Raw genomic sequence first — 16266 nt, forward strand, 5'->3', positions numbered from 1 at the left:
TCCAGGGCCAAAGACCTTGGAGTGTCAGCCGCTGGTGTTCCCAGATGTTACTGCAACGTCACCCAAGTCGGGGATGAAGGTCTGCCAAAACTCTCCAAGAAAGACTTGCGAAGGGATCAGTTGGAAGACCCTCTCTGTAGCTTGGCATTGAAAGCCTTGGAGAGCCAATGCCCTGACTTGCTCCTCACTGACTCTCTTAAGGAAGCCCGTCTACTACACCGAGAGTGGGATCGGTTGCAGTTGCACCAAGGGGTGGTCTACCGAAGGGGCCCCTCTGGAGATCCTGGAGAAAGATGGCAGTTGTTCCTGCCAGAAAAACACAGAGAGACAGTATTAACTGCTTTGCATGATAGTCATGGTCACTTAGGACCCGACAGGACCTTCCACCTGGTGAGGGACAGATTCTACTGGCCCTGCATGCGAGCTGAAGTTGAGGGTTACTGTCACTCCTGCATTAGGTGCATCCAAAGGAAGACTTTGCCTCACCGAGCTGCCCCAATGGGCCACCTTCAGAGTCAGGGACCCATGGAGCTGGTGTGCATTGATTTTCTAAGCTTGGAGCCTGATTTGAGTGGACAGGGAAATATCCTAGTAGTAACTGATCACTTCACTAGGTATGCTCAGGCTTTTCCCACAAGAGACCAACAAGCACTCACGGTGGCCAAGATCTTGGTGGAAAAATTCTTTGTGCACTATGGTCTACCTCAACGCATCCATTCTGATCAAGGGAGAGACTTTGAAAGCAGTCTCATCAAGAAACTGTTAGATCTTTTGGGCATCAGGAAGTCTAGAACCACCCCATACCATCCTCAGGGAGATCCCCAACCAGAGAGATTCAACAGAACCCTCTTGGATATGCTTGGGACTCTGACTTCTGAGAAAAAGCAGCACTGGAGCAAGCACATAGCAGCTATCGTGCATGCTTATAACAGCACCACAAACGATGCCACAGGATACTCTCCCTATCGTCTAATGTTTGGGCGAGAGGCCCGGCTGCCAGTAGATTTGGCTTTTGGCACATCCATAGACCGTACCTCTGCAACCTCACACAGAGGATATGTGGACCGCCTGCGGAAAAGTCTGAAGGCTGCCTATGACAAGGCCCAAGCTGCCTCAGATGCCCGAGGACAGAGAAATAAAAGAAACTTTGACCTCCGGGTACGAGTGCAGGACTTACAGCCGGGTGACAAGGTGCTGCTGAGAAACCTGGGTGTCCCTGGAAAACACAAATTGGCTGACCGGTGGAAATCGCAGCCCTATGTCATCTGCAAACAGCTGCCAGGACTCCCAGTGTACCAGATCCGGCCAGAGGGAAGCACAGGCCCGCTGAAAACTTGGCATCGTAATCATTTGTTGCCTCTATCTGAAGCAGTTCGTGTGCCACTACAGCCAGATCCACAGTCATCATCCAGGGCCCCCCAGAGATCTCGGCCAGTGACTCGGTTTCAGTCTGTGCTTCAGCCTGCAGAAGATGGAGACAGCGAAGATGAAGAGATGGGAATGGATTGGCTGTGGTTGTCTCAGATGCTTGAATCTGCTATCCCTCCTTCTCCTGCCACAGTAATCGACACCGGGATACTCAGGCCAGAAGCTCCTGAGTTTGTGCCTCAGAGTCCACTAATTGAAGAGCTGGAAGACTCTCAGTCCTCTTTGCTGACAACAGACTCTGCAGACTTCCCATCCTTCATTGAAGAGGAAGTTAGGGATGAAGCTAAAATTCAGGGAGAAGAGACCAGTGTGCTTGCAACTCCAGAGCCTAAAGAACAGCGAGAGCGTAGGGTTATTTACCCGCCAAAGAGACTAACATATGATACTTTGGGTGAGAGCTCTGAAGAGGTTGTTCTCACCGCTAAAAGGACTCTTGAAGCACCTGATCCTCCCACCACAGATTTGGTGGTTGAAAATCCTGACTCACCCCCTGACACATCTGGCTGGGCAAGCCCAATTAAGGTGGCTTATAGGCTACTAACTGGTGGGAGGTTCCCCTGCCAAGATTTTATGAGAATGTAAATTGTTTGGTTTCCTGTGTGTACTAACTTGTTTTTCTCCGCCTGTATATATCAAGCATGTACCAGGTCAAGGATTGTTACTGCCTTTGGAGGACCAAAGGTTCTTTGGTGGGGGGAGTGTGTAGCAGGAGATATTAATCCTGTCTCATGGCTGTGATCTGCTGACTGGCCTCTCCTGTGTAACCTGACACTTGCCCTGACACAGACAAAGCAGTGAGGGATTTCAGCCCCCCCTTCTCCTCTCAGACTGTAAGAGAGTGAGAGAGCCAATTACAAGAGCCATTAAAGGAGCCAATGACAAGGACTCTGTCAAACAGGAAGTGCAGGTGCAAAGCATTGTGGACGATGGAGTCTTGAACCTAAACGGCCTTATAGGCTAATATGGAGATAGAATTATAAAAGAACTACGAAAGCCATCATGCTGAGGGAGAGCAGAGTGAAGGGATCCATCTTGGGGTTTTTTTCTCCTGAGGAGAGGAGACTGCATGTGGCAGCAGAGAGATTGGACCTGGCAAAGAAGTGCTTTTGGGCAGTGCACTGCATGCTTGGTGATCTGCATCAGCCAAGGGAACATCCAAACTGAGAGAAGTGGCTTACAGTACAGAGGCCATCCTGACAATGTGAAGTGCTCATCCTGAGGTGACCAGAGGAACCTGTCATTTCCAGGACGATCATTTGGGCCTTTGTCACAGGATCTGGTGAGAGGGATTTTTCCCACTGTCAGATGACAGGAACACTGCACACATACTGCATCATACCTTGCTCAAATTCACCAGGCACTGGGTTGTGTAGATGGCCCTGCTGAACAGACACAGTATTCGCTTTGCTATACAAATACTGCCACTGGATTACAATTATACTTTAAGTGTTTAAGGAGTTTAAGTGCACCAATGAAAGTGGCTAGCTGAAGATCCCAAGATTCATCCTGTTACCAAGAGACTGAAGTTACTGGTGCCATACGGGCACGCGCATGCGTATTTAGGCCTCTATATTGCATGGTGTGTGAGGGATTAGCTTTACCTTGGAAAGCAGCTATTAAGCATCATTTGGATACAGTGTTTGCCTATTGGGCTTGTGGTGTCGGGGGTTAGAAGGGAGAAGTTTGACACAATAGAGAGTCATTCTTCTGCCCTCCTCCTGCTTGGACATCATAGAGCCGAATCTATGTAGAGGAGGTAATTCCACTTTCAGGTTGCCATTTAAGTGTTTCCTCTGCTCTTGGGGTTAATTCATGGTTGGAATCCCCTGAAAGCAGCCTGAGTGTAAAAGTGAGTTATATTGCTTTCGGTCACAGTATTTGCTGTTCTCTTGATTCTCCTAACATATACCTGTTGTTAATGTTTATTACTTCCCATAGAGGTCTTACAGTAAAGCTGATCTCTGTGTTTTATTATAACATGTGTGCTTTTCATTGATCCTTGCACTTACACTATTGCCAGGTGTGCCAGTTGGGGCTGAGACAGTTCTTGGGGTTGAGAAGCAGAGTGGCGGAGTGAACAAACTTAAGCAGCCCCTACGGGGGTATCGCTACATTTACAACTTAACTTTTCGTGGAGCGGGTCCGGTGTCACCCCGTATAGGTTGCATGCCGACGATCCCCGCAGGATGGTTCGGATTTGCAGATTGAGCATAATGGATCGGAGTCAGATCCATTATGCTCCCCAATCTGCAGATCCCATCCATCCTGCGGGGATCGTCAGCATGCAACCTATACGGGGTGACACCGGACCCGCTCCACGAAAAGGTAAGTTGTAAAGAAAGCCGACGATCTCCACAGGATGGATTGGATCCATCCTGGGGGGATCGTTGGCTTGCTTTACAACTTACCTTTTCGTGGAGTGGGTCCGGTGTCAACCCATGCGTTCGTTGTCATCCAGTGCGGGTCGCACCCTCCGCACCTGCCTCGGGACTCCACTGAGAGAGGGTGATTTTCACTAACAAAAAAAAAAAAAAAAGTTTTGCCATTGGTTAGAAATGCAGTGTTGGTTACTTGCACAGGTATAATTATTTGAATTAATGTATAACCATACATCCAATCAACTATATTTCTTTTGTTTTAAGTAGACCTGGAAATGGTTAGAATTTCTTTTACATTTTTATTGTTATCTGTATCTCCTTTAGTAACAATTTTTTCTCTGTTTCTGTTGCAGTCATGAGATTGATGAAAGCAGGGCATTCCTTAAAGAAGAACTCCAGGACAGGCAAAAAATATCACCCATTAGTACGGTACCCTACACAAAACACTGAACAGTTTATAAAATTTTGAAAATCCTTACCATTTAGGAGAAAAGTCTAATTGAATTGTCATGACCTCATCTCAGTATCAGTATTTAAAAAGATAACAGCATCTACTCTGCCAAGGAGGAGGTGTAACAGCAGGGATTACATCGTATCCTCTCCTCTCTCTGCAGTAAAAGGAAACTACAGTTCCCATCAACCACAAGGAATTGTAGTGAATCTGAGTGGGTACACTAGGCCTGTACATGTTGAATATGTCTGAGAGTCTCGGTCTGCCCACCACTGCAAGTGGGTCTGAATTACATTACTGCTTCCCACAGAAAGAACTACAGAAGGGATGTGCCAAGACCAGTGGCTGGGGGAATAAAGGCATAGCAGCCAATGGTCAAAACAAACAGCCAAACAGGAAACCAAAGAGAATTAATGGTTTGATTTGAAAAGGAATAGGCTATTTCAGAGCAACAACTGAGTGAATCAGAGGACGGATTACATATTCAGTGAAAGTAGAAAATCAGCAACAAGGACATTTAAAGAAATTTTCGGCCAGAGTTCTGCTTTAAGTGGGGAAACACACAGCAAATAAAACTTGACAGAGGCTGTAAGCCTTCCCTAAGCCTTCCCTACGCTACACAAAATAGTTTTTTGCAGTATATGTGTAGCCCTGGGCTGGCAGTGCTTGTGCTCGCTGCTCCACAGACCAGGCTGTTACTCTAATGCTGCAGTTGCCCACACACAGTTTTCTCTTCCTCTACTAAGCCAGAGTGATCCAGAGTATGAAAGAGATAGAGAGGACCCATGATGCATTGACAGGGTTGGATTTGCAGCTACAGCTGCTGAAGGAGAGCCTGTCAACTGTCCAGGATACAGAGGACACCGTGATTTGCAGCCTGGGGAGGAACGACCACCCCCAGCCTGAGGACTGTGGGAGAGATGTTGTAGATCTGTTTGGGACTACAAGATGCAGAAACTGAGTGGTAGAAGGAGAAGGAAACAAAATCCAGGGCTCGGGGCAATCTCAAGTGAAATCTGAGAGGTGACCAGAGACTGAGCTGCTGTCAGGAATGGACTCAGCACTGGTGGTGGGACTCACCTGCCGTGTGGGCTGCAGTACCAGGGCTGGCCAGCGGGTGCTCTCAGCAGCCAGAAGCTCACTCCTGCAATCAGCCAACATCTGGGGCTGATTGCAGGAGGTGTATTTAAGGAATGGCCAGACCTGCAGTCAGTGCCTTGGTGATGTTTCCCATGAGCCCCTGTACCTGGTATCCTGTGTTCCTGCCTAGTTGCTGACCCTGCTTTGATCCTGACCTCTGCTGACTGTCTCCTGTTGAACCCCTGGCTTGCCTGACCATCCTTCTGCCTGATCCTCTGTACCGCGCTGCCCGTGAGTTACTGAACCCGGCTTGTGACCCTGACTATTCTCTGCCTGCTCCTCCAGTACCTCACTGCCCGCACGTTGCTGACCTGGCCTGCCTGACTACGCCTGATGCTACCCAGACAATTCATCCATCCTGCACGGATCCAGTCACTACTGTGCAAACCTGCCAGCCCCTTCACATCAGGCTTTCCCCCGGTACATACCCTCGGCGGACCCCTCTACCACAGTTGGGTGCACTCAGGGGCCGCGACCTGGTCTAAGTCCTGCGCCAAGTCCATCCCCACCATCAGGGGCTCTGGTGAAAAGGCAGACTGGGGATTAGACTCCGCGCCCTGGGGAATCCTGTTCTGTGGGTCACTAGAGATCCCGCCGGGTGGTGCCTGACAGTACCTTACGGCCCGCCTGACCATTCCACCTCTCCAGCCCTGACTACGCCTGTGTTCCTGAAGCCTGCTACTTCCCTGTGTCAGTCCACACATTTCTGGTCACACCCGGATCCCTGACAGCTGATGAGTTGGAGAGCTGCCTGCCAAGAGTTTCTGGGCACTGGGTTGCCACATCTGTGCTGTCGGAGAGATCCAGTGAGTTGGAGGAAAGGGCCATGAGAGATCATCACTACATAGTTCTGAGTCACCACAACACCACCAATTTCTGACACCAGAGAGTAGCAGGAGGCTTACTTACAGACAGCAAAGTGAGAGAAAGGCTGCAGGCAACAACATCATTATTTAGTTCACAGACTGCATGATGGTGAGAGGCCATGGGCAACAGTTTTGTGTCCAGGTTACAAGCTACAAGATGGTGAGTGGCCACAGGCACCAGTTTTGTGTCCAGTTCACAGACTGCATGGCGGTGGGAGGCCATGGTCAATAGTTTTGTGTCCAGTTCACAGACTGCATGGTTGTGAGAGGCCATGGGCAACAGTATTGTGTCCAGTTCACAGACTGCATGGCAGTGGGAGGCCATGGGCAACAGTTTTGTGTCTAGGGTACGAACTGCAGGATGGTGAGTGGCCACAGGCAACAGTTTTGTGCCCAGTTCACAGACTGCATGGCGGTGGGAGGCCATGGTCAATAGTTTTGTGTCCAGTTCACAGACTGCATGGTTGTGAGAGGCCATGGGCAACAGTATTGTGTCCAGTTCACAGACTGCATGGCAGTGGGAGGCCATGGGCAACAGTTTTGTGTCTAGGGTACGAACTGCAGGATGGTGAGTGGCCACAGTCAACAGTTTTGTGCCCAGTTCACAGACTGCATGGCAGTGGGAGGCGAGGGTCAACAGTTTTGTGTCCAGTTCACAGACTGCGTGGTGGTGAGAGGCCACAGGCAACAGTTTTTTGTCCAGTTCATAGACTGCATGGTGGTGAGAGGTCACAGGCAACCATTTTGTGTCCAGTCCACAGACTGCATGGTGGTGAGAGGTCAGAGGCAACAGTTTTTTGTCCAGGTCACAGACTGCTTGGTGGTAAGAGCCTGCTGGACACAACTTTGTTACCCACTTCCTAAAGGGACAGTGTCACCTTGCCTTGGGATACAATTTGGGTATTTATGCCCTGTATTATGGGATCCACTAAAACTTGTGCGCTCTAGTGCAGAAAGGTTGAGCCCCAATGTTTAACAGTACAATGGCCAGTGGAAGAAGTTTTAAAAGACTGTAGGCCGTTAAGCTTCCAGTACTGCCAATTTAGTTAAAACCTCCCTTAGTTCAGGGTTCAGGTACAAAGACACAATATGAGGTCCCCTCAGTGTTTGTGGTGATATACAAAATTTGTATCTGTCATTGCTTAGTACTATTATCATTCTGTATGTTGCTTTCTTCTTTTTTTAGCCTTGGTGTGTCAGAGGGTGTGACAAAAGGGTTTTTTTCTGACCCATCTATCAGCGGCTGCCAACAGATTCATGATTTGGTTCAGCTAGTCTTGTGACCAGCCACACTGTGTCCTGAGTATACAAAGGCAGACCAGCATTCGGAGCTCCCAGCTCCACACATCTGAGTGAAAGCTATGATGTATAACTGAGATGGCTGCATTACACATTCTAGTGCCTATTTCAGTTGATACAGATGATGAAGCAGGAAAGGGTTATAATTGCAACAATTTATCCTCTGCTTATAATGACAGTTTCTTCATTTTCTGTTTCAGATCCTCTCCAGGAGCTAAAAATGAGCATGGCCTGTGCTTCCGCTTTCTCAATATTAGGGAAGGAAGGTGGGCTGTAAAGCTCTACCTGTGTGACACTATTGTAACATTTAAGGCCTGACCACCTCTTTTCTTTGCCTGCAATGTAGTGCATTTATTTTCTGAGATAAAATTCAAACAGAATTGATGTCTATGTGGCATAGTAAGTACAGTCTGTCACATTGCAGTGCAGTAAAAAAAAGTGAATTTTTAACAGTTTTTTTCATGACAATTCTGAAACACTAAACAACTAAGGCTAGCTGTAACTCCTAAACTCCCAACACTAACCATCCCCTCTGCTATTCATCTCATCCTGTTCCATGATGAGCCTCTGCTGACAACATGCAGTCCCACACTATAGACATGTAGAACAAAGAAACTGACACTAAGATCAGCTGATTAGATTTCAGCAAGTAAATTCACTTGGTGATCATTTGTTTACCTCTGTTTATAACTAACCATAAATGTTACAGCCTCATTGTACAACCACCTTTAGTTTTACTAACACCATTTAGAGTAAGACCCTACCTCAATTTGTAACTATGCAATTTGTATCCAATAAGGTAGACCATAGAACACCATAGTTTTTGGTAGTTCTGGAGGAAATTGTAACATACAGTTGTGTTCAAAATAATAGCAGTCAGACATCACTAACCGGATCAATCACTGTTTTTGGTAGAAATAATATTTCTACACGGCAAATAATTTACTAGCAGGTGTAGTAGAGTAATAGAAATCCAACAGACCCAACAGTCATGACATGCATGCTGCTGATTCTGTGTAATTGAATCACTAATTGAAAGCGGCATGTTCAAAATAATAGCAGTGTGGAGTTCTATTAGTGAGGTCATGCATTCTTTGAAAAACAGGTGGCAATTATTGCCCTTATTTAAGGTAGGAAGGCAGCAAATGTTGTACACGCTGGCTACAGTGCATTTCTCTCTAAAATTCTGAGGAAAATGGGTAGTTCCAGACATTGTTCAGAAGAACAGCGTACCTTGATTAAAAAGTTGATTGGAGAGGGGAAAACATATAAAGAAGTGCAGAAAATGATAGGCTGCTCAGCTAAAATGATCACAAATGCTTTAAAATAGCAACCAAAACCTGACAGACGTGGAAAAAAGTGAAAAACTACCATTCAAATGGATAGAAGAATAGCCAAAATGGCAAGGACTCAGCCAACAATCAGCTCTAGGAAGAATCAAAGAAGGTCTAAAGTTACCTGTGAGTACTGTTACAATTAGAAGACGCCTGTGTGAAGCCAAGCTATCTGCAAGAAGCCCCCGCAAAGTCCCACTGTTGAAAAAAGGACATGTGCTGAAGAGGTTACAATTTGCCAAAGAGCACATTGACTGGCCTAAAGAGAAATGGCGCAACATTTTGTGGACTGGTGAAAGTAAGATTGTTCTTTTTGGGTCTAGTGGCCGGAGACAGTTTGTCAGACGACCCCCAAACACTGAATTCAAGCCACAGTACACTGTGAAGACAGTGAAGCATGGTTGTGCAAGCATCATGATATGGGGATGTTTCTCATACTACGGTGTTGGGCCTATTTATCACATACCAGAGATCATGGATCAGTTTGAATACATCAGAATACTTGAAGAGGTCATGCTGCCTTATGCTGAAGAGGAAATGCCCTTGAAATGGGTGTTCTAACAAGACAACGACCCCAAACACACCAATAAACGTGCAACATCTTGGTTCCAGACCAACAAGATTGACGTTATGGAGTGGCCAGCCCAATCCCCGGATCTTAATCCAAGAGAAAACTTGTGGGGTGACATCAAAAATGCAATTTCTGAGGCAAAACCAAGAAATAGAGAAGAACTGTGAAATGTAGTCCAATCCAGGGGTGGACTGACAACTCATGGGTCCCCTGGGCAATAAGGGAATAAGGCCCCTGTGTCCTTGCCCAAACTCAAAAAAGCCTATGAAAAAGGTACCAGGGGCATCTCATGGGGCCCCCTACTGACCCCCCCAGGCCCTCAGGCAGTGCCCGAGTTTTCAAATGGTCAGTCCGCCCCTGGCCCAATCATCCTGGGCTGGAATACCTGTTCGCAGGTGTCAGAAGTTGGTTGACTCCATGCAACACAGATGTACAGCAGTTCTCAGAAACAGTGCTTATACAACTAAATATTAATTAAGTGATTCAAAGGAAGGCAAAATCTTCCAATGTTTTTCAGTTTATATAGTGAATGTTTGAGTTTGTAGAGAAGAATACAAACACTGCTATTTTTTTGAACAGTCTAATATTCACTTTCGTTCAATTTTTTTTAGAGGAACAATACAAATTTGATATATTTTTCTTCATGTTTTGATTTGGAATAGAATGTGTAGTGTTCCCAATGCATTTGTGTGTATGGAAATAAAAGCTATTAGAAGGATTTTGAGCTTTATTCACTTTTTTCAACACACTGCTATTATTTTGAACACAACTGTACATAGTCAGCTTGTATGTCTGATTCCCCCCCACACACAAAAAAGTGCTTTAAAGTACATATTAGCACATGTAAAACATATAAAGTAACTGTATTGCTGCTTGTGGAGGAGTGTGAATGAGCACAGCAATGGAACAACATGATTAATGAGCTTTGGAAATATACCCCAGCATTTATAGACACATAGGTAAACCAGTCACCTTAAGCCAGTTATCACTGCACCATGTAATGTATCGGAATAACTGTCCAATGTTCCAGAACATGGCAGGATGTGTGAAAGCTATGAAACCACCCTGTTCCATTTCCATAATCTGATCACCATGGTACCCTGAAGTCTGGGATTGGTGCTGGTTGTTCCATTCGCATGGCTGAAGGTGTGAATTGTTGGCAGTATAACCCTATTACAAGGACAATATACCATATGTGGATAACCAATGGTGCAAAGGTCTCCACCGAATAAAAAAAAAAGTTAATACATCTAAATGTATCAACTGGCAAAAGAGCAGCTTCCATTCACCCAAGTTAGTAACATTCATCTTATACTGTATAATGTATTACAGCTCATGTGTTTAATTTACCAAGGTGTTGATGCTGAGGTTTTAGATGTCATCAAATGTCTATTGATCGCCAATGTAAAGATCTCAAATGCAGAAAGATGTACAAAAGGAAAGCTTTTAATTGGAAATCACAGGTGAATGAGCAAACCGTACATCAATTACCTCCATATTAAACCTATTCCCAGATGTAGTTCTAACTTCAGGTTTAATTTAAAGCATTAGTTCACCATAACAGAAAAAATGCAAAGGTGAACGAATGCTGTATAGCCTCCCCACCCCCTGGTCCCAGCTGTATTTACCTCTGACGATGCTGAGCTGTCAGTGCCCATGCAGCTGGTCTAGCGATCTGGGGTTTGAAATTCCTGCTCTTCTCTGTGCAGCACTTCTGGGACGGACCAGAGTAATTAACTGTAACAAAGCCATGTCACACTTACCGCTAACGCAAGTGGTCAGGTGCAATAGCTGGCTTCAGTTTTCTTCACCTATAGCAGCCCCCTTTCCCATAAGGCAAGCAGGCCTACCGTTACTCAGTTGCCTTAAGGACTTATACGCAATGCTATATTGTCTGGCTACCACGCTGGGGCAGACGCAAACTAAGCACAGCAAACAGGTACTTGTGGTTGGCAGACAGGTAGAGTGGTTCAATAACAGTCCAGGTACAAGGCAGGCAAGGTTCAGAGTAGTTAGGGTTCATGCCGTAGTCAAAAGGCAGGTAGAGTTCAGAGTAGGCCAAACAGCAGAGCAGGACAGACAGGGAGCTTGACCACGTATTACACATGCTATCACAAGCATGAGACTGTAGGCTTGGCTGGCTTAAACCAGGTTTGGTCTCCAACCAGAAACTGGCCAGATCAATCACCTTGCAGGTGGACAGACAGGCACACAAAAGCATCATAGCTAAAACCAGGATGCTGGAATGAGACCAGCAGCTGTGATGAAGCAGCAGCGCTAGATACATCTGACCAATCAGAATCAATGTGTCCCTCCTGGAAGTGATGCACAAAAAAGAGAGAGATTTCAGATCCTTGGGCCACTGGACCAGCTGAGTGGGCACTGACATCTCGACATCTCCAGAGGGAAGTACAATTGGGACCTGGGGGATGGGGAAGCTGTACAGTGTTAGTTCACTTTTTAATTTTTTGTGTAAAGCTAAACTAACCATTTAACTTTAGATAGTTTGATGGGACCAAACTGATCCAAATGAATTATTTCCTTCAATAATACATGCAGCCATTGTGAGTGCTGTAAAAACTGTAGAAATTTAACACCCTCCTAGTTAGGTGCTAAAACTTGTATAGTTAGGATAAGCATAGCTGTGTTTCTCTGTTTAACAGAGACTGTTAGGAAAATCTAATTGGGCTCTCTGCTTAACAGAGTGTAGTGATGGATTAGTCAGGTCTGCTCATGATGCTCTGGTGCTGCTGAATTTGCCTTGAGTTCTTCCCACCTTCAGAAGCTATGAGAGCCTTCCAGAACCTGGGAGGGATCTAGGCAAATGAACAGCATGAGTATGGATACAGCCCTGGCCAGTTGCAGGGACGGTGGCCACATTGCTGGGAGTGGTATATATGTTCTGTGAGCACATGGGCTCAGCGTCTTTCCCTGGAGAGGATTGCACCAAGCCAGGCTGAGGGAAGGCTTGCCTTGCCTGGCACTGGCAGCCATTCGGGCCTCAGGTGGGTGACCTGAGGGCCTGGAGCTAGAGAGAGTGGCTCTGTTCCTACAGTACGCTGACTGAGGGGAGCTGTCTGGCATCACTGGAGAGAGAGTCACTTGGAAGATTGGAAGGAGGCTGCCATTCTGTCCTTGGACTTGTGCGTACAAACACTGAGAGATTTTGGGGATTCTGTGTGCTTGCCACCCCTCTGGTACTCGATAGTCAGAGTGGGTCTGAAAAAAGGGAACACGAGCTAATGTTCTGAAGAGCTTGTCCAACTGTTGCTACGGCAAAGGACTTTGCTTAGTTCTATTACTTCTGGACTGTCATAGTCTGCTGTAACAGGCTTGTACCTGAGGAGCTCAGCCCTGCAACTACTACTACTGCAAAAGGGACTTTGCTCACTACTAAACTACTTGTTGCTACACTTTAAAGAGAAGTCTGCTATCTACTTTCAGCCAGGACTTCAACAGTGCTCAACCGAGAGATCAGCTAGATGTCCTCAGTGTGAATACTTCTAAGATTGATTCCAGGTATAATCCCCCCTACCATTATCTATGTTTCACTCAGTATATTCTGCAATGATCAACAATGAAAAATCCCAAAATAAACATACAAGGAATAACACGATGTAACAGCAAATAAGTGCTTACAACTTTACAGTATAAAGAAATTAAAGGAAGAAAGTCACGTATAGAAACAATTCCACTTACACATTACATGACACGTATGTGCAAACCATGGAAATTAATATATATATCTTAGATTGTAAGCTCCCTCCTAACCCTCTTGTATTGAACTGTATTGTCTCCCGTTATATTGTAAAGCACTGAGCAAACTGTTGGCGCTATATAAATCCCGTATAATAATAATATATGTCATGGAATCTGTGCACCGACAGGGCTACAGTATGGGGAAGCTGTATTAGTAATAAACAGTCATTTTAAATGAAAACAAAGTGGTGGCTGTGGAAGTGCTTCTGTATGTCCTATTGTGAAATTTCTTGGAAGTTTCCACTTCCTCATTCACATTCGGCCACATCTAGTATTGGCCCAATCACATAGCTACGTTTACTTCTTTATTTCACTTGTATGTCTTGTTATAGGTCGTGGTACTTCTTGGCATCTGTGTCAGTCATTGGATTTAAGATGAAGACATGCAATAGTTATACAGAGAAGTTGTCCTTGTATTACCATTGCAATACAAATTCTTAGAAAATTAAAATAGCAACAAGAAAACATCACCAGACCAAAATGCCTTCTAAGACTCTGTTCACACCATGCAGATGTGATGGAGCATGCATTTTTATGTGTTTCCATTCTTCGCATTTAGGATAGCCCATTCATTTAAATGGGCTGCCCTATGTGCAAGAAATGCACAAAAGAAGTGTCTGACCCTTTTCCAAAATCGCCCCACACCAAAACACATGGTACTTTGCATGTGTTAGCAAGATGCGTAGGGGTGTCATTAAAGCGGAGTTCCACTCACAATGTGCAGTAGTACTTGCACATGCTCAGTGGGCAGCCGGCTGTAAAGCTGCAAGCTGTCACAGCAAGCTGCCCACACTTAAGATGCCGGGGACAGAGGACAGCCGGCGAACCTGGCTGCAGTGAGCACACCGCTGGATCACAGGACAGGTGAATGGCTGTTTTTTACTTAAGGTTTTGTAGCTGCTGACTTTTATTTTTTTCAAAGGAGACTGCAGCTCTGCTTTAAGTATTAATGGCACTTCCATGTGTCTGCAGAAGGACTTTTTTTTGGTGCATTGTGGGAAAGCATGCAATTTTAAAGGTATGGATTAGACAACTAAACAACTGCATCTGTTATATACAGTGGGGCAAAAAAGTATTTAGTCAGCCACCAATTGTGCAAGTTCTCCCACTTAAAAAGATGAGAGAGGCCTGTAATTGGCATCATAGGTAGACCTCAACTATGAGAGACAAAATGAGAAAAAAAAAATCCAGACAATCACATTGGCTGATTTGGAAAGAATTTATTTGCAAATTATGGTGGAAAATAAGTATTTGGTCAATATCAAAAGTTCATCTCAATACTTTGTTATATATCCTTTGTTGGCAATGACAGAGGTCAAACGTTTCCTGTAAGTCTTCACAAGGTTGGTACACACTGTTGCTGGTATGTTGGCCCATTCCTCCATGCAGATCTCCTCTAGAAATTTACGTCCTTTTTTTCACACAAATAGAGCTTTCTTTCGGTGTAATTTGATCACCTGTGCGCTTTTTATTTTTCACGCTATAAACAAAAAAAGGCCAAAAATTTTGAAGAAAAACAATATTTTTTACTTTCAGCTATAAAAAATATATAGTAAACTCAAAGTTGGTTATAAATTTAGGCCAAAATGTACTCTGCTACATGTTTTTGGTAAAAAAAAATCCCAATAAGTGTATACTGATTGCTTTGTGTGGAAGTTATAGCGTCTACAAACTATGGTATAAATACTGCAATTTACGCCATTTTTCTGCTATACAGCGCTGCACTAGTTTAACGGACAATTGTGCGGTCATGCAATATATTACATAAATGATATTTACATCCTTTTTTTCCCCACAAATTGAGCTTTCTTTCGGTGGTATTTGATTGCCTGTGCGGTTTTTATTTTTTGCGCTATAAAAAAAAAGGCTGACAATTTTGAGGAAAGAAAAACAATATTTTGGACTTTTTGCTATAAAACATGTCCAGTAAAAAAAAATGCAAAAATCAAATTTAGTCATAAATTTCTGCCAAAATGCATTCTGCAACATGTCTTTGCTAAAAAAAAATCCCAATACGTGTAAATTAATTGGTTTACGTGAAAGTTATAGCGTTTACAAATGGCGTGAAAGATACTGGGATTTTTAGGGTTTTTTTTATACTAATAATGGCAGCGATCAGCGAATTATTGCGGCGATCAGGGACTTATGGCAGCGACCAGCGACTTATGGCGGGACTGCGGCGGACATTCTGACATTGGGGGGTACTGACTTGGGGTCACTGACATCCCCAAAAACACTAATACAGTGATCCCTATTTGTTTACAAAACGCACTTTTTAAAACGTGGTTTTGCCCGCGAGTGCCGCCCTGCCGCCGTATATGTACAGTGGCTGGGCAGCATGTAGTTAAGGTTTGGTGGCTAACGTTTGGCAACTCGAACTTTCAGCTCCCTCCACAGATTTTCAATTGGATTAAGGAGACTGGCTAGGCCACTCCAGGACCTTAATGTGCTTCTTCTTGAGCCACTCCTTTGTTGCCTCGGCCGTGTGTTTTGGGTCATTGTCAAGGGTGTATTTACCACAAGGCAAACAAGGCATTTACCTAGGGTGGCACTTTTCAGGGGGGCAGCATTGCTCCCCAGAAGAAAGGACAGAAGAAGGGACACATGCGGTATGGGGACCAGGTGGGATCTGAGAGAGACTGTGGGCTGCTTGACGGTGTATACAGATCCTTCATTTACTGAGGATCATATGCAATATTGATGTGTGGACTTTACTGAATGGACTCTATGAGGACTCTTTATCTATAAGCTGGAGCTAAGCTGTGGAGTGTTGGATAAACAAAGATATGTTGGTTATTCACCAGCTTTTGGTGAGTGTGCAATTTGATGGGGTGTTAAAGCCCTGGAGTTTGCACTGGTGATGGAAGACTTCATAGCTTCATTTACTGAGGATCATATGCAATATTGATGTGTGGACTTTACTGAATGGACTCTATGAGGACTCTTTATCCTTATATTTACTTATAATTTACTAATTAATGCACATATTTGGTGATGGATTTATTTTTTTATGTTTGAGGGTAGCGCTATTATTTGTGGT

The 16266-nt window shown here is 44.8% G+C and overlaps 1 long non-coding RNA gene across 1 annotated transcript; it reads left to right on the forward strand.

Moving 5' to 3' along the window:
- The first annotated feature begins 2379 nt into the window (after positions 1-2379).
- On the forward strand, positions 2380-13411 carry LOC149462339 (uncharacterized). Its single transcript, XR_016312670.1, has 2 exons — positions 2380-2707; positions 4160-13411. It is a non-coding gene; the product is annotated as an uncharacterized LOC149462339 (long non-coding RNA).
- Positions 13412-16266: the final 2855 nt, after the last annotated feature.

The sequence above is a fragment of the Staurois parvus genome, unplaced genomic scaffold (assembly GCF_062004578.1).
Source record: "Staurois parvus isolate SC_StPar_1 unplaced genomic scaffold, SC_StPar_1.0 ptg000176l, whole genome shotgun sequence".
NCBI lineage: Eukaryota > Metazoa > Chordata > Amphibia > Anura > Ranidae > Staurois > Staurois parvus.